The sequence below is a fragment of the Lissotriton vulgaris genome, chromosome 12, assembly GCF_964263255.1.
Source record: "Lissotriton vulgaris chromosome 12, aLisVul1.2, whole genome shotgun sequence".
Taxonomy (NCBI): domain Eukaryota; kingdom Metazoa; phylum Chordata; class Amphibia; order Caudata; family Salamandridae; genus Lissotriton; species Lissotriton vulgaris.
In genome coordinates, this window is record NC_141700.1 from 50213169 (window position 1) to 50238609 (window position 25441).

Genomic DNA, 25441 nt, shown 5'->3' on the forward strand with positions numbered 1-25441 from the left:
AAGGGGAGCACCTAGAAACAGGCTGCCGAGGGGGACTTGGGGACAAGTCTGGGAGCTCCCAACAGGGGGCTCGGGTCACAAGGAAGCATAGTCGGTTCGTTAGTATCAGGGCTGGCGGGCTCTGGTGCAGAGCAAAAAGGTTGGCTGGGCTCTGTGAGTCCTACAGCCTTGCAGTCATCAGTGTCGCCGGTTCAGGGTGCAGAAATCAGGGCAGCCAGGCCACTCCGGTAGCTGAGGTCCCTCGATGGCTGCTTTGTCTTGGGAGTCGTTAGAGTCCCGACTGGACTTTCACGGTCTTTGCTTGTCGCAAGGTGTCCGTTACCCAGGGTATTGGGCTGCGCATCTTCAGTTGGTCCTGGTGTCCTCTCACTTGATGAGGGAACAGATCTGATCTTCAGGATAGAGGGGCAGAGCTATGGGGACTGAATAAGGCTCATGATCTTTGTAAATCTGAGTAAATGTTTTTCAGAGATTTGGTGATGCTGCCCCAATCCATTCCCCTCACCCCCCTAATGCTCGACATGGGCAGGCGGTCCATTGGTGATATAGCGAGGCTGCGCCCTTTCCTCTTCTGGACCCACATTAGGCGAACCCCAGAGCTCCTTCCATAGGCCAAGGCTCTTACTGAGGTGATACGATTAGATACTGGCCATAAAATAGGTAGGATCTCCTATGTCAGGAAAGCAATCTTAGCCTTAGGGTTTAAAGCGCATTGGGATAGCCAGGAGCCACCCACGAAAGACTAGCTAAAACACCGCTACAGAGAATGGGTGGACCACCAAGAATCATGTAATTCGAACCTAAGGAGACTAACTTGTCAATTTTATCTCCACAACAAACTAGATGCCATGAGCCTTTTTTAGACGTTATTCAGGTTCCACTGGACAGGATGTTTGTGAGTTCACAGCGAAATGGCACTCGCTTAACCAAACCCCAAAGACCTGCCCTTGTTGCGAGGCCACAGTTGAAAGTGTTGCCCACGTCCTGTTTGCCTGCCCGGCTTTCAACAACCCAAAGGGCTAAATGTCTAAAACCACTGTGCCAGCAACAGGGAACATGGGATTATCAGGTTGCCTTACGCATTCTTAGGACTGACCCAAGACCCTTCTTTGCGTGTTGCCTGGCAAAAAATCTAGGCTTCGCTTGCCGAATCAAACAGAAGCATAGACCTGGTTTGGCATAGCATTTTGCTGAAGCACGCCAACATCCGATTACTGTAAGTCTCTTCGGCTGCTTTTCCTTGTCCCAATACCTTACATTATGCACTGTATCCTAGTACCAGACTCCACCTAAGATGAACTGTCACGTTGTTCTTTTACTTTCCGTTTTTATTGTATTACTTGTATGTTTTTATTATCAACCATGCATATATATTTTTTTTAAAGAAAGGTGGAACCGGGTAATCGCAGCCTAAATGAGGACACAAGAGAGCACCCGGACGGGCCATACATTATATTACTTCTCTAGCACATTGCATTTACAGTCTCTGGAACAAGCTGATACTAAAATAGTATAGGGTCCTACGGCTTGCTCTATTAGCCATACAATTATAGCCTATGCACATGCACTTTTCTCCTCCCCATTTTTTAATCTCATATGTTTTTATCGGTGGGGGAAGGATCGTTTTAGAAGGCCAAGGAGGGGGCGGGGGTGGGGATGGTCATCCCGTTGCTGACTCCACCTAAGATGAATCGCCACAATGTTCCTCCTTTATTCTTCTTATAGTATTGTTTTGACTGTTATGATCATTTTAACTTTTCAAATGGTGGAAATAGTGGAGAAGTGTGGCTCACTGGTTAGAGGAGGCAGACCCGGATGCAGAGGTCAGACCCGGGACCAGGGTTCAATTCCCGACGCGGCAGGGTTTTGACCTCTAAATGTCCACGGACTCGATAATTCTCGCCTCGGTGCCTACTTGAATCATGGGTTCACACTCTGCAACTCTGGACAATAGCTTGCTTAATCTCCACTACGGCCCTACCGCGATGGGATGCCTGGTCTTCACCTTGGGGATGCCCAGTAGGGGTTATCTCGCAGGGAAAGCCAGGACGGGTTCCCAAAGCAAGCGCTAAGAGACCTGTCGGTGATTTGGCGCTATATAAATCGAAATTAACAGAACATAACAATTAGGTAACTGTAGTCTATTCTGAGGGGGAAGCTAAATATTTGGGGGTCTAGTATCAAATCGCCATTTAGCGCATTGTCGAAACGATAAAACCCTGTATTTGTTTTTTAGAAGTGTTTTCTTTTTATTGTTTTAATGGCACTTGATGTCGAAATAAAGCTATACATGGATATGGATCTTCAGGAGCACAGATTCCTCTTCCTGGGGAGCTTCTGCATCGGGCTCGCCAGAGATCCGTAACTCGGTCAACCGGACTTTGTTTTTCAATGCCTACAGACTGCAGGGGAGTAACTCGTCTGCTCCAAGGGAGATTGCTGGCAATTTACGAAGTGCTGGCAGCCAACTGAGTTCTTGGCAGGTGTTTAGCTGCAGGACGAGTCACTGGGTCGTGATTGCTGAGACTTAGTGCGTCAGGCTGGGTTTAGTGCCAAATAGTCAACAGCAGTCTTCAGCTCTTGCTTTTCCTTGTGGCCCTCAGTGTCCTTCTCTTCTTGATTCTTCGAATCGGAGTTCCTGGTGTTAGGGTTGCCACCTAAATACCAAATTTAGGGGTGTTATGGGTGGGGCAGGTAGCAGCCAATAGCCTACTTACCTTTGGGGTGTCTACACCCTCTATATGACCACTTCCAGTAGGAAGTGGGCATAACCCAGACCAAGAAAGCCCGATTCCACCAAAACGAAGATGGTGGAATTCTAAAAGTCGTGTCCACTTCAGGTAGTCAACCTTATCGGTGGAACTGCCTGCTGACTAGCTCACTTTCCAGTCTGTCCTGGTGCCAATGGGCCTGGGGTAGCATTTCCCAGGTCTGGGAAGCCTTGGATTGCATATGAAAGGCGACAGAGGTCTTTGAAGTTTCCTGCCTTGATATGCTGATCACTTAGCGTCATCCTGTTCGGGGGGAGATGACAACACCTCTGGTTTCTGCCCCCCTGAGAGCGTGGGCTCTCGAATGCAGAGGGTCAGAATCTGGTCTGTGGTGACAGGCTGGTCTACACTAGTCAGCCAGTACAGTAGTAGTCAGAAGGTTTTCAGGGGCACCTCTAAGGTGCCCTCTGGGTGAAAGTTTTAATAAACCCATCGCTGGAATCAATGTGGGTTTATTATTACAAGATGTTGGATACCAAACATCTCTGGTTTCAGTGAATCCATCATGTACCTGGGGAACTTGTATTTAGCAGTGTCCAGCAGGTGTACTCAAAAGGGATTACCTGTCCACTTGTAAAATCTAAGAATCGACTTAGATACAGATATCACAGGGGCATTTCTGCTCATGCAGATATGTCCATACATGTAGTTTAGCACATCCTGCCTTAGGGCTCTGAGGCCTGCAGTAGGGGTGTCTTACCTCTACTGCATGCAGTGTCTGCAAGCATGGCACACAGGAGGTGTGCAATGTCATGTTTTCACTTTTCTCTACACCCTGGAATGAGCTTGCAATGGCAGTTTGCATGTTGGGGCTTAGGAGTCTCTCATGGTGGCTCAAAACATGCAATATACCCTCTTTAGTATCTCAGGCCATAGGTACCACGGGTACCTTTTACTAGGGACTTACAGGGAGTGCTAATGGTATTGCCAATTGGGGAACAACTGTACGGTTTAGGGAAAGAGATCTGGCACTGGGGACCTGGCTAGAAGGTACCAAGTGCACTTTCTGTCAAAATTGCATCAGATACCGGGCAAAAAGCAGGGGTGACCATGTCAAAATAGGAGCACGTTCCTACACCCACTAAATACACTTTTACCGCAGCGAAAACAGGACACTGAGAATCAAACAGTAGTCCCGTTTTCTCCAACAAAACAAATAACATCTAAGTGAACATGTTGGAAAAAAACAACAACAATTTAGCACTCCACATACATTCGATATCCAAGAAAATATCAGGAACAGGTTGTTCTGTGTGCTGTTCGGGGAGATGTTGGACCGCTTAAATGTTCCAGCCGGAGGCATGCCGTTACTTTCACGGTTACTGAACATTTTTTGAGTTTAATAGCATTCTCCGTGCTGATCTCACAGTGCGTAGACCATCACAACCAACTTCTAGATACAATAACCTTGTATTTCAAAGCAAAGACTGGCAGGAAGAAACAAAGCAAATTGCGTTTGCCATTCCTGATCCTTTCATCTTACCATACTAGAGAAACACCTACACTTACTGAGCCATATGGTCAATTCACACAGTTTTGCTTGGACAACGCCACATGGTAGTAGTTCATAAAAATCAGAAATAATGATACTCTGGATCAAAATAGAAGATTTACCATCAATTGTTTGATGCATAAGGCCTAAAGTTATCTTGTCTTGGGTGTAAATGTTTCTTGTCAATAATAAAACTTTACTTCCAGGTGAAGGCAGTTAAAATTAATGCATCTCAAATGTGCAAGTAGTGGATTTTCAGTCTTGGAATAGTGAATGTGCGCGGCATATCTTTCCCAACAAACAAAATGAAATTCTATGTGGAGAAACCGCCTCAAATTCACTCAAATTCAGGTCGGGCGAGATCCTTTGCTCTTTCACTCCCTTACCATCACTTATGCCACATTTGTGTTTGGGTACACGTAGAAGCATCTGCACAGTGGGTAACTAACTGATAAGTTCCAACTATGTGCGACTTCCCAAACATTTTGCAGGGACATCTCCATTTCCGGCACTTACCTCTTCTTTTTTCTCACCCTTTCTACACCATCTCAATTGGAAAGTTTAGTTTGAAGTGTCTGCAGAGAGGTACAAGTACAGTCTTCCACTCTGTAATTCCGAATCTATAAATGAGGGCTTTGGTTTTAAGAGCAGAGAACTACTTTTCAGCAAAAGCTCGAGAGAAGTACAGGATCAACACATTATCAGACTGGCTCCAATTTTCAGGCTCTAAGATTGCCACATTCCCCTAGACATTGAACCAGGTTCCTGCTTTACAAATCCCTGCGCGATGGAGCTGTGGCCATTAGCAGATGAAAGTTAAAACACAGACGAAACTTCCCATCGATCAGCAGGAGCAAACAGAAGTCCTTGAGGAAATGTAGGTCCCCCAGCCTTCATCCCTATGCACTACAGGAGCTGCAGACTGCTGCAACCCAAGATCCTGAATACCACATACTGTTGGACCTCAACCCATCCAGTAGGCACAAAAATCAGAGGACAAATGAAGATCTTATCGAGAGAAAAAAGAAAGAAGAAGAGGAGGTTGTCACTACGAGGTGTCCATCAACTGGATTAGTGGTAGTATTCAGATGCCATTAATGTATGTGCAGCTGTATGGCCAATAAGGTTCATGAGAGGTGAAGTGGTGCTGTGAATGCAGTAAGTGGTATCGCTCTCACCAACCAGGACAAAAGAACTGACCAAGGCTGTGTCGGCAGGCGACATAGAGCTAGACACTTGAGAACTCATTAGACAATGGAGGTGGGGGGGGGTCAATAAAAAGTGTCTCCCCTTGCTAGGGCAACCTGAACAACTGAGAAGGAAGCCAGGGCACAACAGCAGAAATCACCAGCAAAGTGTTGACAGTCTCCAAAAGTTCAATTGTGTTCATTTCTTATTGTTTGACAACAATATTTATAAAATAAATACGAACACGTATTTCCATATTAGCAGAAAATATTAAAAGCACATAATTTACGTTTCGTTGATCCTTCACACATTTAGCAAAAAACACTAATGTCAAAAGAGGTTCCTTCATAGAACAGATCACAAGAATGAACCGTTTTAGTTAATTTTTAAATGCATCAATGGCAGGGCAAAAGGAGCATTTTACGAGATTCTAGAATACATTCTAATGTATGGGCTGTAAAGCAGATTTACTAAGGAAACCTCACATCACAAGCACATTTTCACACGATGCTGAGATCAGCTGAACAGCGATTATTTAACTAAGAAACCTGTGACCTAGAGGCTACTAATTCTAAGAATGTGCTCAATTTGCAAAACCAGAACAATGATGACAATGTACAGTTCTAGGAATGAAAGTTTGCACATAGTACAATTCAAAATGTGTGAGCTAAAAAGTATGGAGCAGTAGTTCTTCAACGAGCATCTGTTAGACCAAAACATATTGCCGTTTTCTGAAATCCGCAGTCCTACAAACTTTTCTTATTGACACCCAGAATATGGTATGTCAATTTTGTGACTGAGTAAACAACCTACTTGTAATGGACTCTTTCTCTAAGACAACGGGAGTCACAACATTCTCCGATACCTTTCTTTCACGACTTTAGACCACTTGGTAATTTTCTGTTATTTCCTTGATTGATTGCCGAAGAAGCACGCTACTCGCAAAAAAAGTGCTTAAACACCCCATAAAGGGTAGCAAGCGCTATATAAAGGCAAACCTTTTCCCCTCTTTTATCACTCCACCATCCTTCTCAATCCAAATAACTGACTAACATATCCACCACTCAAATTACTTTCATATTTTCAGTATACTAATTCACCACTAATGCTTTTATGGGTTCCGTAGTAGCATGCTACTTGCTGAAAAAGTGCTTCAATGCCTGGTCAGGGTTAGTAAGCGCTATATAAATGCAATTACAATACAATACAATACTCCTGGAGCACACTATCACAAAGAACTGGGTGTCCTGAGCACTAAAGTGTATGACGTAAGGACTGTAGTGAATTATGATGAGGAAATAAGATGAGTCTTCGGAAGCTTCCCGAAATGGACTGGGCAAAGCACTTAAAGTCTCAGCCGTGAGACATGCATATCCTTTCATTGGGGGGACCCCAGAAAAGGATGTGCTACTACAATACATGATGGGAATTCGGAACAGCAAACAATGTTAAAGACAATACCTTGATGGGATTCTACGTTTTACTATTGCAGACCTCATTGAATGCGTAAATAAAAGTATCTACAAATACATTGTCCTAGTTTCTAAACACATTTATATTAAAAAAGTAAAAACTGAAAACATTATTTGGTTCATGAAAGCCTTACTTCTAGACACAGATGATTATCGGAAACAAACGCAGAGGACGTGTACAGATGGCGGCGACGTAGATCTGAATAGATCGCCCTGGACTCAAAGCTGCTCCTTGGGAAGCCTAGAAGGAAAGGCTTTGTTGCCCCAACACCCAAGTTCACGTAAAGCCTCACTTGAGAAGAATGACGCGTAAACTACTATATTAAAGAGTGGCTTTCCATCACACATGTAGGACGAAATGAAGAAATCTTACTTGATAAATCATGCACACCGTCCACTGCCACACCTACACTCAATCCCAAAGCTTCATGTGCTTTACATTCTGTCCTGTACTTTACCCTCTTGTTGTCAACACTCACTATGCAATGTATTTCACACTATCACAATGCTGTTCTTTCATTGTGAATTTAAGAGTCAATTGTAATTTTTTTGAGTGAAAGGGAAAAGAAATGGTGCAATATGGGTAAGATATTTTCTTAACTTTTTTATTGCCTACAAAACTATAATTCATTAATCATTGTGTGTTTCAGAAATTAAACTGAGACAGCTTCATATTAAAAACACTCTGAAGAAAAACTGCACATTGACAAGGCAGTCCCCTTACCCTCCCTGTCGCAACATCATCATTAACACATGATGCAACAAATAGTTTCCTTTACAAACAAACTGTAAGTTCTCGAGTTTCATGGATGTTTACACAAAACAACCACAATGTTGACAGCAACAACATTTAGTTTATTGAAAAAACAAAGAAAGCACATTTTTCAAAAAGATGCTACAGTGAATCGAGGGCTGCAACCTCAAAATAAGGAAATGAAACATGCATGTTCAGGCTGTGGCGCAAGAGCCACTTCGGTGTTTCACAATTTGAACTGCTGTCTTTATTAATGAGCAGTTTGGGACACGAAACAAAATGCCTTTTGGGCGCATTTAACAAGTTTTATTCAAAGCACGATAAAAACTTTTACACTCCACATTCCATTTCCAAGCAGGCACTGACTACCTTTGTAACACGAGTGTCCGCCCGTAGTGGTTAGCACACACCTATTCACGGGCCCGTTTCAGGCCCTTCAATTGGAAAGATGCACTGAGGTCTTTACGTTTATGTTGGCTTAAGGTGGAGATGTGTCATAACTTTTACACTGGATTAATACCTTCACATGGTTTCTTGAGGAAATGTAGGAAAGTACACCGCTAACAATTATAATGGGAAACATGCAGTTATAGGAAAGATATGGGTGACCCATTCAAATATGTGTGTGTATATATACCACCTACTGGCGCTCGCCAGTAGGTAGTTATACGTACGACTATGTTTCCATAGGAAAAGCATTTTTTGACTTGTGTATATCTTTGGCGCTGTTTGACCAATCTTTATGAAATTTTCAACAAAAAAGAAGCGCGCAGCCAATTCTAGCTGTACATGGATCCGTGAAGTGGGGGCCGAGAAAAAAGGAGGAGTGAAAAACAAAGCGTTTATCCCATGTTAATTCCCATAGGGATTTTAGACACGACTACGGCCCAAAGCGCTTGACAATTACATCATAGGGAGGGGAGAGGGAGAAAGAGACACACACACAAAGGTTACAGGGAAGTAATAGTTAGGCTCAGATTTCACTCGTACAAAACCATAGAAATTCAGCATTTACCTGAGCTAACTATAACTTCGAAACCCGCAATGCACTGCTTATGACCTCACATATTACCTCACTCATGACATGGTCAGTGACACAACTGATGACATCACTGATGACCAAGTGAAAAAGTGTTTTTCAGAATTTATGGGTGCTAAACATATATACTAACCGTGTGATCTGTGATCTGAGTGGGTGGGTGATTGTCTGTATCAGTGTGAGAGTGGGTGTGTGAGGGGCTGTGTGGGTGTGTGAGGGACTGTATGGGTGTGTGAGTGGCTGTATGCGCGTGTGAGTGACTATTAGTGACTATGGGTGAGTGGATTTCTGACTAGGTCTTTAGGTGTGTGAGTGGTTGTATAGGTGTGTGAGTGGGTATCTGAGTGGATGTATGTGGGTGTGAGTGGCTCTAGGAGTGTGTGAGTGACTGGGTGTGTAAGTGGCTGTATGGGCGAGTGAGTGGCTGTTTTTGAGAGGCTGTATGGGTGTGCGAGTGGCTGTATAGGTAGATAAGTATGTGTGTGAGTAGCTGTATAGGAGAGTGGCTCTATGGGTGAGTGAATGGTTGAGTGAGTGGATGTGTGAGTGAGTGGGTGGGTGGGTGGGTATTTGAGTGGCTCTATGGAGGAGTGAGTGGGTGTGTGAGTACTGGTATAGGTCTGTGAATGGGTATGTGAGTGGCTGTATGAGTGAGCGTATGAGAGATTGTATAGGGGTTTGAGTGGGTGTGTGAGCGGTTCTGTGGATGATGTCCTCAGTAATGTCATTTGAGAGATCATCAGTGATGTCCCTGACCATGTTATAAGTGATGTAATACGTGAGGTCATAAGCAGTGCATTGTGGGGGCGTAAGTTATAGTAAGCTCAGGTAACTGTAACTGCTGAATTTCTATGGTTATGTATGAATGCAATCGGAGCCGAATTACAATGTCCCTGTAACCTTTGTTTTTTTCCAGTGAATTTCTATGTCATTTTAATTCTATTTCCAAAGTATAACCTCCCTGTAACCTTTGGTTTTAAGTGAATTTCTATGTTTTCTTTACTAGTAGTAGCGTTTGCAGAGTGGTGGAGAAAGGGGGCAGGTCCTCCGACCAGCTCACAGCAATCCCGCTGTGTGGGACCTACTGGACTTCATCCCCCTAAAAGATGTGCACCAGGAGGCCCCTTTACAGAGTGGTTGAGAAAAAGGGCGGGCCTAGTGCAGCTTTCCCGGGGCCACCGTTTTTTAATGTATTTTTATTAGGGGAGGGGGGCTGCTGGGCCCCCCATTCCCATTTCGGCCCGGGCGACCTCATTCCCCAGGGCCAGGTCTTATTGGAAAGGGGGTAATGCGGACCCCTCCCCAAGCCGAGTTGAGCCCTGGGACCTGACTTTTTCATTCATTTATAATGGGGAGATGGGCCGCGTCGCCACCCTCTCCGGGCCAATTTAGGCCCTGGGGCCCAGCCATTTGAAAATAGGGGAGCGGGAGGGGACCAGGGCCTCCATTCTGGGTGCCCTGGTCCCACCCAGGGCATCAACTAACATCAGTTGGGGAACCTGAAAGCCCCGCGGTTCCTGCAGGAGCCGGCATGGTTTTCAGTGATAGGGAGCTGCTGGAAAGGCAGTGCCTGAAAGCAATTCTTCTCTGCTTTCAGCACGCAAGAGCATTTTCAATGCTCTTGCTTGCTGGAGGCGGAGTATTCGCATTCTGGGAGTTCCAGGAGTAATGGATCAAGTGCCTCCAGTGTGGAGGTCTGCAACCCCGGTGGAGAATAAACCGAACACAGGTTTAGACTACTTCCTTCCCATGTACCATTAACAGCTACATATCTTTCCGATGTGTCGACCCATACATTCCCTTGAATGAAGGGGAGTGTCCTTCTATAGAGCACCCCACCCCCTGGATCCAGACGTGTACCCTGCATGTGGCATCAAAGTATAGCCAAATGAGTCTAGAGCTTTACAACGGTAACCTTTTAGGTGCGTTTCCTGTAAAAAAACAATATCCGGCGCATGCCGTTTAATGTATTGTAGGACCACTGATCATTTTAGTTTACCATTGAGTCCATTTACATTCCAGGACCACACCCTCAACGGGATCATTGTCGACTTATGTCCGGCCATGGATCGAAGAGACTTCGCTAATTGCATCAACGGTGACCCTTGCTCTCGCATATCCAAGTTGCATTTCCAACACATTGGCTGCCGATAGTCCCCTCTGCACTCTCCCTGAGCATTTAACTTCACAAATAGGATAACATTAGGACAAAACAACTGTTCCCAATCCCTCTCCCCCCAACCTGCTACCATGCTAATAGGTTTGTGCCAACCCCAACTTCCCAACCCTCAGAACGTTTGTTGCCCCAAAACCAGCATAGAACAACCACAAGGGGGGGGGGGGGTCTCGGCCGCCTCAGTGTGGCCATACCACTAAAAGAGAAACAGAAAGATACAGCATTGGGATTGAACACTAATTAGAACACTCACATTTGTAAGACCCCTAGCTGATTCTTCTGGGTTGAGCTAAAACCTTGTGTTCGTCGTTTCTGCAACAGTTCCAATGTCTGTATTGAAGTAATCTCTTACTACATTAGTCCCACCACCCTTCATTTAGACCCAGAACCACTTTTTTCCTTGCCAAAGGGCGCTGAACCTTACTCTGTGCCATTCCCACACGCTCTGGGAACAGCCTCTAGGGTCTCCTCCGCTTCCCACTGTTCATGCTGCACCATGCGCTATTCATGGCCTTGGCGTCCTTAGCCTCGTCCCAGGCAGTTGCCTCTGTCTCAGTTTATTGATCGCCAGCCACTCCCATGCCTCCTCGGGGGTTGCAAAGTGCCACGTCTTGCCCTCCGCTATTAAACGTAGCTATGCCAGTAATAACATCATGTAATTGAAGTCTTTATCTCCGAGCTCCCTCTTCACCACTTTAAAGCTTCTTTTTTTGTGCTGTACTTGTAGTGTGAAATCGGGTAAGAACCGAATCTGGGCATTTTCGAACTGTATGTCCCCTGTAGTTCTGGCGGCTTGAAGGATTGCATTGCGGTCCCAGTAATTAAAAACCTTTGCAATGATTGTTGCAAGAGGGGCCCCGGGTTTTGGTGGCGGCACCGGCGCACAGTGGGCTTTTTCATGGAGAAGAATTTAGAGAGCCTCTTGGGTTTTAATATGTTTATGATAAAGTCCTGCAAAATGAGATCAACACTGGGACCCTCCGACCCTTTCGGGACCCCCACCCCCGATGTTGTTCCTTCTAGCCCTTCTTTTCTAATCTTCGAGTTTCACTGACATTTATGTGGCCTGTTGAGTTAGCATCTGGACTTGAGCTTCCAGTCGCTTTGTTATGGACTGGAGCTGGGTTATGTGCGTCTTAGTTGTCGTGACTTTTCAGAGAGTTTGTGAAGGTCCGCTCTAATCAGGTTCGATTCGATATTCACGACATCCATTTTGGTCTCCAGTGTTCTTTCAACTCCTATATAGCTGCCAAAATCGCTCCCAGTGAGGGCTTAGCTGCATCCTCTTCTTGTGGCACAGCAGTGGGTTTTGGGACCGCGTAGTTGTCCATCTTGTTAGTTTGGGGGACTCCCAGGCCTTTGAGTTTCTCCATTTCACCAATGGTTGTCCCTTGGGATATCCCCAGCTCCCTGCACAAACACTAGATGATGGTAAGCCCCTTACCATGTAACGTAGGGTATCTTTCGGCTATTCAAAAGGTCCGGGGGGGGGGGGGGGGGGGGGGGGTATGTATTTTAATATGACAACATGCAGAATAAATTAACTAATTATGTTTTGATATAATAACACTGTTCAGACATCTGATCATTTATTGTCCCAGGCATCTAGACATACACGCTCAATTGGACTTTTTTTGGATGGGGGGTTAGTATCCCCCAAATATGGCGAGATATTCCGCCAATGTAAAGAAATAGTTTCAGGCAGTTGAGTAGCTCCTATAGATCCATATTGTCTTCTTCCCCTGAATCACTGCCTATGCATCAACCCAGGGGCCCCCTTTGTTGGCTTCTTTAACCCAGTCTCATATTGTGCCAGGTCACCGGCTCCACCATCCATCTCGATGGCCTACTCTCATGTTCAAATGCCTTCTGTTCTGTCACCTTATTGTCTGGGGCAGGTCTCCCGCTTATCTCCGGGACTTAGTCAGCCGTTATGAGCCGCCAAGGGCCCTCCGTTCAGAGGGCATTGGGCTGCTGACAGTTCCGAGGGTAAGGAAGGCCAGAATGGGCGGGCGTTCTTTCTCGCTTCAAGCCGCTCAGCAATGGAACAAACTTCCTCCTGCTATGAGACTGGAAAGCAGTGAGACGGCGTTTCGGTCTAGGCTCAAAACCCTTCTGTACACTTTGTAGGGACGGGGGTTATGAATGAGGTCTGGGTGTGCTATTAGCTCCACCAGCGCGGGGACACGCCGTGATGGCGTTACTGTGCGCTTTATAAGCTCTTTTATTATTATTATTATTATTATGAAAACGCACCCAGGGTGGCTCCTCACCGGTGTCTGGTTGCCGTACACCCGGGCCGCCGTCTGCCTGCCACACGCGAACAGCTCCCCTTGATGTCCCGATGCCTGCAGTGGCCAACTCGTGAGGTGGGCTTGGGTGGCCCCAGGCACACGCTGCTGCTCTCAACTCCACCGTACAATGCTTTGGGGCCCCTAGAGAAAATCCCACAACCACCTACTTCCCGGTCCTTGAGCTCTCACATGGTCTGTCTGGACTACGCTCCCTCACCGTCCGGATCGGGCCGCGGCCCAGCTCCACTCGGACTCCTCCGATGCTAGGTCCGGCCGGGGCAGCCTCTTTTGTTAACTACGCGAGTTGCAGAACTAAGCTGCCCTTGGTGCCTGTTGTCCGCCCCTATGTTGCCACACTCGGTGTTCCTTTTTAGGGGGTCGAATAATGGACAGATTAAGGGGTTAGATGCCTAGTCAAGCAGAGCTCATTAAAAGACGCCGCCATCTTCGCTTGCGGCCAAGCCACACCCCCTTCTCAGGAGTTCTTGGTTCCTAGGTGAAATATTGGCAGGTCTCCTGGGCTTTGGGAACTCAGCAGCTGCAGGACAAGTCGTCTTTTGGGGCAATAGTCAAAGTCAGACCTGCGCCAAGTCAGTTGCTGAGTCTTCTGTTCTTGTAGTTGCTACTCTTCACATTCTTCTTCTTTCAGGTCAGCCGGGTCAGTTTCTCTGGTGCCAGGGGCTCCCCTAAATATTGAATTATGGGGTGTTAGGGGAGTAGCCAATGGGCTACTTACCCTTGGGGTCACTATGCCCCCTATATGACCACTTCCTGTGGCAAATTGGCATTAACTCTGTCCCAGAATGCCTAAGTTTGCCATCACAAAGATGGTCAACTCTGAAAAGTTGTGTCCACTTTAGTTATCCCACCTAAGAGGTGGAACTAGCCTGGGGGTGGCCACGCCTACCCGACTCATTTTCCTGCCTGTCCAGGTGCCAAAGGGCTTTGGAGGAAGAGGGAAAGCTCCCTCTCCTGTGGGGGAGCCAGATTCGCATTTCAAAGGCGGTGGCTTATTTGAAGCTATCCTGCCTTGGAATGCTGATCAGCATGTCATCCTGAAACAGGGTGTGTGAACACCCTCTTCCGTGCAAGCTTTGTTTCTGACAACCTGAGAGCAAAGGCCCTCACCCTGGTAAGTCAGAAATATGTTGTGGGTGGGAGAGACCAGTCAGCCAACACACCAGAGATTTTCAGGAGGCACCTCCAAGTTGCTGTCTGGGTTCATGTATTCCCAAATCCAGTAAGGAAATCGGGGTGGGTTTGTTCATAAAAATGTTTGATATCAGGCATCCCCATTTTCAGTGAAGCCATCATGTAGCTGGGGAACTCGTTTTCACCAATTTCCAGCACATGGGTTAAAATGGCTTCCCTGATCACTTGTACTGGCAGCAAAGGAACTGACCAGCACAGGGATATATCTACTCATGCAGATATGTGCTCACATGTAAGGTACCCTGCCTTAGGGCTGTAACTTACAAATATTACATGCAGTGTTATGGGACATGGCACACCGGGATGTGTGACATGTTGTGTTTTCACTTTTGTGAGCAACAAAACACGCAGCCTGCGATGGCCTCCCTGCATGTGTTTGGTGAGGGGGCCCTTAGGGTGGCACAATTCGTGCTGCGCCCTTGGGGACCATCTTCAGTGTCTCAGCCCTAGGTACCAGGGGTGCCATTTAGTAGGGACTAAAGGTATCGCCAATTGGGGACACAATTGTACAGTTTTGGGGAAAGAGCTCTGCCACTGGCGACATGGTTAGCAGAAACCTAGTGCACTTCCAGTCGAAATTACATCAACTACCAGGGAAAAAGTGGGGGTGACCATGTCAAAAAGGGAAACTGTCCTACATCAAAATTACTCCAAATACACCTGACAACTCCATCAGAACACAATAGAAAGACCTTACAATACAGTTCATGCAGGTCACAATCAACTATCATTGGACTCCCAATAACACTTTCAACCTTACAAGGCCCTTTAGGCAGCTCATTTTCAACTGCACTCATAGCTTGTCTTTTCCAAACAAAACAAGACAGAACTCTCACGCCCTCAAATATACAACACAGACCCAAATCCATATAGCTGCCATAGTGCTGCCCACTCAACATCCATCTTAGAACCTCACAGATAAAGGAAATCTTAACCTTCCAACCCTCGTGCACGGAATCATAGATATTTATCTTGCCAACAATGTCTGCTTAGAAAACAATGTTAAATGTTTGTGCGCTGGATAACCAACCACCTAGCTAAACAAATAAGTCCTTCAGCAGACCCACCCCTATACATACCACACTAAAACTATTATTCATTGGATAAATACCACTTAACTATTTTTTGTTTATTTAATATTAAAGTAATTAAATCTACTGACCACAAACTTCCAAGCAACCATTTAATATCCATCAAGGGATTTTCTGGAATCCTGTGAAAAGGGCACCCAGATCAAGAAAGTCCTCTGGTGCCCTCCTTATGGTATTATGAGTTGTGCAGATGCTGTTAACAAAGCATAACATACAAATGACTAATAGTAACACCTGAAAAGTACAGTAGTCAAAAACAATAACAAGCATTGGCATAGCCAATAGTTCTCGCCTTTGGGCCTTATAAGTGTTTAGCAATGCAGCAAATTGCCCTGGGTGCTCTGACTCCAAGGATTGAAGAGCTATACAATTATTACACACTGGGTCTTGCAGTCAAATTCAGGAATACATACTTGCCCCAGGAAACAGTTATGGACACATTCCAAAGCTTTTTGACGCACAAGTGCCTTAATCCTAGTGAATATCCCCACAAAATGAACAGATTTAGCAGCCCATGACCACTGTGTAGAAAATACACTGGACAACATCATGTTAAAACAAGATTACTCTGCGCAGCAGATACTAGTGCCAAACATAAAACAGAGAGCACAAACAATGTTGTGGCATCTGCAGTTCTACATTGCAGAAGATTTGTTCTTTGCGGTGATCAGTAAAAAAAAAAACACAGAAAGCTAGAAATGACAAAGCAAATAGGCGTGGCTAGCATGGAGTCTACACTAATTTTTTTTTTAAGGCAGCCGCAGCAGCGAGAAAACAGTTTTCTTTTTTTTCAATAATGCATCTATGAAAAAACATTTAATTTGTGATTGCGCATGGACTTAATATGCTGCGAAGAAAATACAGATTTAAATGTCTGTCTCACAACCATGCGATCAAAGCAAATGCTGTTTTATTAGAAATAACTTACCACGGTCTGTCCATGTAAAAGGAAGGATAGATGGTAACCCTGGCTCGAAGTTACTTAACTCAAAACATGCCGTGTTTTCTAGCGTTTCATATAAAAGGCAGTTCTGGTGCTGCTGGTGTTCCTTCCTCAACACAGTCAGCAAGCATTAAAGTGCTTTACATGAGAAGCACATCTTATACACAAAAGCATACCATTCTGCTGCCACAGCACGGGCAGGTCAATCCCAGCATTGGGTTAACTTCCTGTGATTCTGGGCAAAACACTTAATCCCTCGCACTCCCAAAACACAACAAGCTATTCTACATATGGAAGGGTCCTTGCACAAATCTCTCTTCACCTAAAATGATATAGCGGTTAAGGCCAATGGGTCGCTAGTGACTTCCCTGAAAAGTCTCACCAAGCAGAAATCCACTGTTCAGCTCAGCCTGAAATGCAGAGAAGATGCCATTCAAATCAACGAGCAGCTGTGTTGATAGCCTGCTAGATCCACCTCCCTGGTCCAAGCCAAACCTCTCTGCTTTCTAATGTTTCTATTTAACGAGTTCTCTGCCTGGAAACCAGGGCATGGATGGGAGAGGCTACAGCAACATTAGGAAAATGCCTAAATTCTATGAACACCAAGAAATCTTCAGGGAACTAAAAGCTCACAGAAAAATCGTCATCAACTGGATGAGTCTGTCAGAGTCCACTCCACAAGCACCTGTGCGGTATGTTTCAGTAAATGTTCATAAAGACATAAACATTGACACTTTTTCTTTAAACTCGGCATACTCGAACACTGAAACATGTGCAGATAGGCAGAAAGCAGTGGCGCTCATAGACATTACACAACGTGATAGTCCGGAATCCTTCAGGGGTATTATAGTTGGAGACAGGGTGGAAATCAAGGGATTGCAGCCTCAGCGGCCGAAGCTGCTCTAATGACGTAAGAGGTGGGGGGAGGGGCCCCATCCACATAGGCAGATCCTTCCCGAGATGAAAAACAAGCCTGCAAGTGGTGTGCCAGAGCCCGCACACGCTGAAAAGTCCTGGTGAGCTCCAAGAGGTCCTCTCCTTGAGCAGCACATGCACGCTGCGCTAGGCTCAACCTAACAATCGGTCTTCACTTTTCAAGCACTGCCCTCGTGTGTGTGGCGTGCCGCTGCTCGCTCCCGCAAGGTGGAGGCCGCCACAAGCACAAGTGCAGTACTTGAAAATTGAAGATCGATGGCTAAAGGCCCTCCTAGAGCAGCGCATGCGTTCTGCCTAGGCGAGACCTAAACACCCGTGGTAGCAAGTGTGTTATATAAAAGATGGTTATTACCAGATTGACCTCTGCCTTAATTCGGGTCTTGAGGTTACGAGTAGGTTGCGATTATATGTCAGATATTTAGAATTTCTTTTTAAAAGTTAAGAGCCATGTGGTCTTTGTGTTAAAACAGTTTATCACTTCCTCGTATTGCCACACTCACCCACGTATCTGTGTCACCAAAAGGTAACAGTCAATAATGGCCAAGCTCAGATCCTTCTACAGAGGGCCTAGAGTACAAGTAATCAAACCTTACACACCTCAGATAGTCTCCAAGGTAGGGAAAAGGAGGCAATGCGGTCTCTAGGGTGAGCTGGCCTTCAATTACAAATGTTAAGCACTAAAAAAGCCCCTCAAGTAAATGTTCATTTAGTCCTCTAAGAGTGATTGTCTACCTCAAGCCGATCTATGATCACAAAAACAATTGTGACGGGATGTCTTCACACACCACCAGTTGTCATGCTTCATCAAAGAACTCACTTTGCTCTGCAAATACCCTGTTTGGTGAAGAGCAGGCCTAATCTTTATAGTAAAGGAGGCACTTCTAACTATTGAACCTGTGATATGAATATATAAAATCCAATATGATATATCAAAACTACCTTTCAATTTGAAAGAGATATCGCTTGGTATTAAAAACCAGTGTTGAGACTAGGGGAACCAATACCACATCCCCACTTAGACTGTTTCTGCCTCTTAGCTTAGAAGAGTCTGTGGCATTCGTCAGCACGGAACACAGGGTCATATTGTGGCATACACTCCTGTTAATGCCACTTTTAACATGGGCTGACCTTTCCATCCCGCACTTTCCTAGGTCCCTTGGTACCCTACCTGTGGGCCTCTGTGCCCCATGGAGGAACCCCTGTAGTCACACATACTCCAAGGTGCGTCCCTCGTCGATCATCCAACGAAGCTCACTCCTTCCTCCCAATTTTTTTGTCTCTTCATCGGTAGGTTTTATGTGGAAGTTCACTCATAGGACACTAAATTAACATTTACTCTGGGGCTTTTCTAGAGCTTAACAAAACTAGAGTACAAGTACCCAGCAACCGGAGTTAATGAGTCCCTCGGAATTCAATGTTTTAAATTTTTATACAGACCATTTGAATGCTGAAACCAGGTAAAAGAGCTGGGGGAAAACATGCAGGACTCGGCACATTAACACTAATTTTCACTTCCTGTTCCCTAAACGTTTCTATTATATGGTCTTTCCTTGCCCCTGGAATTAGCTGACCCGATAACAGAAATTCCTGGCTGAGAAACACATTTTCCCAAGCCACTTGTAATGTGGCCCGAATTCTGTTTGCCATTCCTCTTTGAAACTCAGTAACTCAAACGTTCAATCAAATTGTATAGGTATGCCTTGAAACAGTAGCTGTTACCAATTAAAAGAAACAACAATTTGCACTTTAATCCAAATCAGCTCACAAAATTACAAAGGATGTCACACAATCAAAATAAGACCTCATTGTGTAAGGGAGTGTGCAGTGATGTTTAGATGTAAACCTGTAAACCTGTAGACTTGTAGAGCGCGATTGCTGCCCGGAGGCGTCCAAGCGCTAGGGTAACCAGAACCTACAGAAGAGCAGATGAGGAGGAAGCTAGGGATTAGTGGGGGGAATTAAACTGGAAAGTCTTTAATTGTTTACGAAACACAGTGAGGTTGGGATTGGCTCTGAGATGTAGTGGCAGAGTGTTCCAGGTTCTGGACGCATTGTAGGCGAACGTCCTTCCGCCTGACCTGGATTTTTTTATTCTTGGCGCCACTGCTAAAAAGGTCTGGCTGGAGCGAAGGCTTCGGTTGGGAATGTAGTGAGTAACTAGGTCACGTGAAATACTGGGGTCTGTGTCCCAGAATGCTTGGTGGGCTATGCACATAGCTTTAAAAAGGACTCTCTGCCGAATCGGTAGCCAGTGAAGGCTGACCAGACCAGCCCTCACTGATTGTCTCCAAGGGATCTTGAGCAGTAAGCGCGCTGCGCAGTTCTGCACTATCTGCAGTCTGCGCAGAGTGTAATCTGGGGCGCCTAGATAGAGCACATTGTTGAAATCGAGGCGTGAGTGTATGAGGCCTTGTATGGCCACCTGTTTGGCTTCCAGGGGGAGGAGGGGAAGATTTTATTTAGCATCCTCATGATGCCAAAACAGGTGGCTGATAGTTTTGTGGCTTGAGCGTTGAAGGACAGAGATCTGTCTAGCCACACTCCGAGGCTCTTAATATTGTTCTTGGGGGCTAAGGGGGGGGGGGGCGGGGGGGGGGGGGGGGGACAGACAAGGAGGCCACAAGGGGGGGGGGCAAGATCTGGGGGGCCTAAGAGCATCAGCTCTGTTTTATCCCCATTCAACTTGAGTAATGATGAAGACATCCAGGTCTTCACCTCCTCTAGGCATTCTCTAAGCCCACCTGACGCAGGCCGGGTAGTCTCCTGCGCCAGTGAGACCACCAGCTGCGTGTCGTCCGCATAGGAGATGATCTTAACTCCGAATGGGCGGACGACATCAACCAGTGGCCTCATATACAGGTTGAAGAGTGCGGGGCTCAGAGAGGAGCCCTGAGGAACTCCGCACTTTAGAGGTCTGCTAAAAGAGACGGACTCACCCTCAAAGACCCTGAAGGATCTGTTCTCCAGAAAGGATTTAAACCATGTCCAGGCTTTGTCCTAGATCCCGGCGCAGGACAAACGGTCCAGTAGAGTGTCATGACTGACCGTGTCAATGTGTCGATGTGTTACTACTGTTGCCAGAATAAACCTGCAAGTCAATCATACCCCAAAACCGAAACGTCATACTGTGTGTGGCATCTGTGTAGCACCCATTTGCAGTTTGTATTGTCTTGCAGCTTTATGTCCTTTCAGCATTGTGTGTTCCCATATGCCCAGATTGGAATCGCCTCTACTTTGATGGCTTCCCAGCTTTCTCCGGAGAATAAATGTTTTTTTCAGCAAGGCCTTCTTTTCAAGATATGATCCACTCTTCTCTATACAAGTGTGCCTCAGTTGGGATGGGCAGCCTGTGTAGCAGCCTCCAAGTTACAGAACTTCTAAGTTTGTCTGATTCCCCTAAATGCCAACATTGTGTGGAATTGAAGGGTTCCCAAATACAAATGCTTTTGAAATGTAAAATCATACGTAAAATCTTCAATTGAGTATGGAAATCGTCCAAAAGAAATGTTATAAAGATAGTCCTATTTCAGCTTTAATAGCAATCTTGTAATTGCATCCTTAACACCGTAGCTGCTTTGGAACGTCCAGCTCCAGTGCTGAACGTTCCATTGCGCAGGTGCAGTTGGAACGTCCAACGGCCGACGGCAGCACTCCCGAGGTAGTGGTGCCGTCGGCCGCTGGTATAGGCGCAGCGCTTAAGAGGTTAAACTGCAGCCTATGGTCTCCCAAATAATTGGAAAAGAATACTCACTGTAGCGAGCAGAGTAGTCATGAAAAATATTGTTGGTTGGTAGAAGAATTATACTTACCTATCCAATGTCTTTCTGCTACATGCAGAAAGACACTTGTACAGGCCTTGGTTACCAGCCGCCTGGACTACTGTAACGGCCTGCTGACATTAGCCAGTACGGATGCAGTTGGCCGTTTGCAGGTGGTCCAGAACACGGCAGCCAGACTGGTCATGGGTGCACCTGCCAGGACTCCTTCCAAGCCCTTGCTGAAAGAACTGCATTGGCTTCCCATACGACAGCGCATCCACTTTAAGATCTGTTGTACGGTACACAAATGTCTGTATGGAGTAAGCCCTAAATACCTAGCCCAGTCTCTTGAACTGTACCAGCCTTGCAGGTCCCTGCGCTCCTGCAACCAAGCCCTGTTAAAACCCCCCATTACAAAGAAGACCAGACAGGGTGACCGTGCTTTCTCCGCTGTTGGCCCTGCCCTTTGGAACAACCTTCCCACTGACCTAAGAACCACCATAAACCATCTGTCCTTCAGAAAGGCATTAAAAACCCTCCTTTTCCAAGAAGCATTCCCACCCACATAAACCACCTAAAATGCTGCTCTATCTAATAAACTGTTTTAGCTGGCAAAGCGCGGAGATACCCTTCCCGGGATTGATTCCTGCGCTATACAAGAAATTAAATAAAATAAATAAATAAATGTGGTCTGTGTCTATATGAACTGCACCGAGGTGAGATGAGATCCATGTAAGTTATGGCTGAACACATTTGCAACAAACTTCATTAAATGGTTCCTAGTTCCATAATGTTGTTAAGAAATGGACCAATCCCAAGGTGTGATGTAAACTTATTATACTGGAGTACTCTAAAGCTGCAAATAAACAGCCCTGGGTGCTGTAACAGTGTTAAGTGCCTTGCAGAACCGATAATGAACTTAAGGTTGTTTTTAATTTCCATTACTGACCATGGTCATTAGTACATTTTCTTTCAAGATATTTTTCAAATAACTTGCCATATCACATGCTTTATAAATAACGCACTCTACCCCTAACATTTTTTAATGATACCCTTTGTGTCTTTTTGGGTTCTCGTTTCACTTATCTTATTTTGAGAATTTCACTAATTATGTCCAACAAGTGACATACATATATATATATACACACACACGACAGATAGTATTCTCTTTTTTTACATACATATTCTCTTTTTATATATTTTTATATATTTTATATTCTCTTTTTTATATATTCTCTTTTTTTTTTTTACACACACACACATACACATATATATATATATATATATATATATTACCTACTGGCGGTCGCCAGTAGGTATATATAGTTAGGATTTTTTCTCTATGGGATTTTTGAAAATTCTATGTCTAATAACTTTGGCGTTTGTGGACGGAATTGGCTGAAATTTTCAGGAAAATGGAACATTTTGTTTCTGAGCAGCCCCTGACAATTTGGGGGGGTTTCATCAAGGGGGGGCCGAGAAAAAAGGGGGGTCCCAAAACGCGTTTTTCCCATGTTAATTTCCATAGGGCGGTTGGCCTCACTTTTAGCTCGAACGGCTGAATGGATTTGCACGAAACTTGGCAAAATTGTAGGGACTGTTAGCCCGATGTGCCTTTGCTAGGTCTCAATATATGTGCTCCAGTGGATTTTGAGTAATTTAGGTTCAAAAAAAGATATATATCTGGGCGGAGCCTAACCACACATCTGATCTGATTGGCTGTCAGCACTTCATCCAAGAAGTGTTGGCAGCCATCTTGGGACCAATATACATGATAGCACCTCATTAAAAAGCATTGTAGTTAATAGAGGGTTTTAGGACTTTAGTTACATTATAAATCATTTGTTGATGGTACCATACTCGTTTTAGGAATTGTGGTGGGTTCTAAGGTGATTTTACCATGTGAAAAAACCTTCTGCTGTGATATCATGAATATTGTTTGAAAGAAAACTAATATCTCATGATTTTCCCACAGTGGTTTGGAAGGGGATCTATAAGCTAAACTGAAAGCAAATTTTCTGTAAATTCACATTATCTTTCTCAGTCATGTGAAAATGAAGTCTGACATTCTCAGTAAAACATGTACATCCAACAAGGACAGAGACTGTCAGTTGATTCCTTTGTGTTCTACTGCAGCCTCCTAGAGTGTTCTAAAGAACAACTAGAGCGCTAACAGTCCTACTTATTACAAAGGTATGGCACACCTGAAGCCATCTTGATTGGAATAAAGTGGTAACTCTTAAAACATTTAATTTAAAAAGAAACAACATGAGGGGGTATATTTTGCCATAGAAAGTATGATTAGTGCTGCAGAATGAAAAATTAGGGCACATTTTGAGTGACTTCTCAAATCCTTTTCTATTTCATTAAAACATTCTGACATGCAGTCTCCCAAAATGGCCACCAGAGACAAAAGAGCCCAAATGTAGCCCAAATATCACCCAGATGTAGCCCAATGACAGAATGTCCCAGAGTGTTCTAAAGAACAACTAGAGCGCTAACAGTCCTACTTATTACAAAGGTATGGCACACCTGAAGCCATCTTGATTGGAATAAAGTGGTAACTCTTAAAACATTTAATTTAAAAAGAAACAACATGAGGGGGTATATTTTGCCATAGAAAGTATGATTAGTGCTGCAGAATGAAAAATTAGGGCACATTTTGAGTGACTTCTCAAATCCTTTTCTATTTCATTAAAACATTCTGACATGCAGTCTCCCAAAATGGCCACCAGAGACAAAAGAGCCCAAATGTAGCCCAAATATCACCCAGATGTAGCCCAAGTATAGCCCAATGACAGAATGTCCCAGAGTGTTCTAAAGAACAACTAGAGCGCTAACAGTCCTACTTATTACAAAGGTATAGCACACCTGGAGCCATCGTGATGGGAATAAAGTGGTAACTCTTAAAACATTTAATTTAAAAAGGAACAAAATGAGGGGGTATATTATGCAATAGAAGGTATTATTAGTGCTGCAGAAAGAAAAATTAGGGCACATTTTGAGTGACTTTTCAAATCCTCTTCTATTTCATTAAAAAAATTCTGACATGCAGTCTCCCAAAATGGCCACCAGAGACAAAAGAGCCCAAATGTAGCCCAAGTATAGCCCAATGACAGAATGTCCCAGAGTGTTCTAAAGAACAACTAGAGTGCTAACAGTCCTACTTATTACAAAGGTATGGCACACGTGAAGCCATCTTGATTGGAATAAAGTGGTAACTCTTAAAACATTTAATTTAAAAAGGAACAAAATGAGGGGGTATATTTTGCCATATGAATTATGATTAGTGCTGCAGAAAGAAAAATTAGGGCACATTTTGAGTGACTTCTCAAACCCTCTTCAATTTCATTAAAAAATTCTGACATACACTCTCCCAAGATGGCCACCAGAGACAAAAGAGCCTAAATGTAGCCCAAATATCACCCAGATGTACCCCAAGTGTAGCCCAATGACAGAATGTCCCAGAGTGTTATAAAGAACAACTAGAGCGCTAACAGTCTTACTTATGACAAAAGTATGGCACACCAGAAGCCATCTTGATTGGAATGAAGTGGTAAGTCTGAAAACACTGAATTTAAAAAGGAACAACATGAGGGGGTTAATTTTGCCATAGAAAGTATGATTAGTGCTTCAGAAAGAAAAATTAGGGATCATTTTGAGTGACTTCTCAAATCCTCTTCTATTTCATTAAAAAAATTCTGACATGCAGACTGAAACATGCACTTTGAATACCAGCAGCAGACGTCCCTGGTGAGCAGTAGCTTTACTACAGTGATCTAATGTGCAACTAGAGTACTAACATTCAGAATTTATGGCAAATGTGTGACACATCTGAATGCCTTCTTGATGGAACCAAAGTAAACAAGCATTGAAAATGCAATAGATCTCGCCCTCGTTTAAGTTAAAGCCATTCTGTTTGTAATGAGGTGGCTTTTTAGCTTTGCTTTTATTAGTGTTTTTTCAACTTTCATGTAAATAACATGCATCTGTATGCATATAAGTATATGTATGCATGCATTTATGTTTGTATTTATATAGATATACAGATGATATATGTTTATATATGTATGTATATATATATATATTCACTGAAAAAACCATAGGCTATAGACCACATATAGTTAGGAATTAGCATTTACAAAACCTTGAAAATTCACTGAAAAAACCATAGGTTATAGACCATATATAGTTAGGAATTAGCATTTACAAAACCTTGAAAATTCACTGAAAAAACCATAGGTTATAGACCATATATAGTTAGGAATTCGCATTTACAAAACCTTATTTTACTCACACAAAACCATTGAAATTC

At 44.4% G+C, this 25441-nt stretch overlaps 1 protein-coding gene across 1 annotated transcript in view; it reads right to left on the reverse strand.

Moving 5' to 3' along the window:
* LOC147673237 (AP-1 complex subunit mu-1) overlaps nucleotides 1-25441 on the reverse strand; it is a 112973-nt gene that overhangs the window by 80666 nt on the left and 6866 nt on the right. The window lies entirely within an intron of this gene.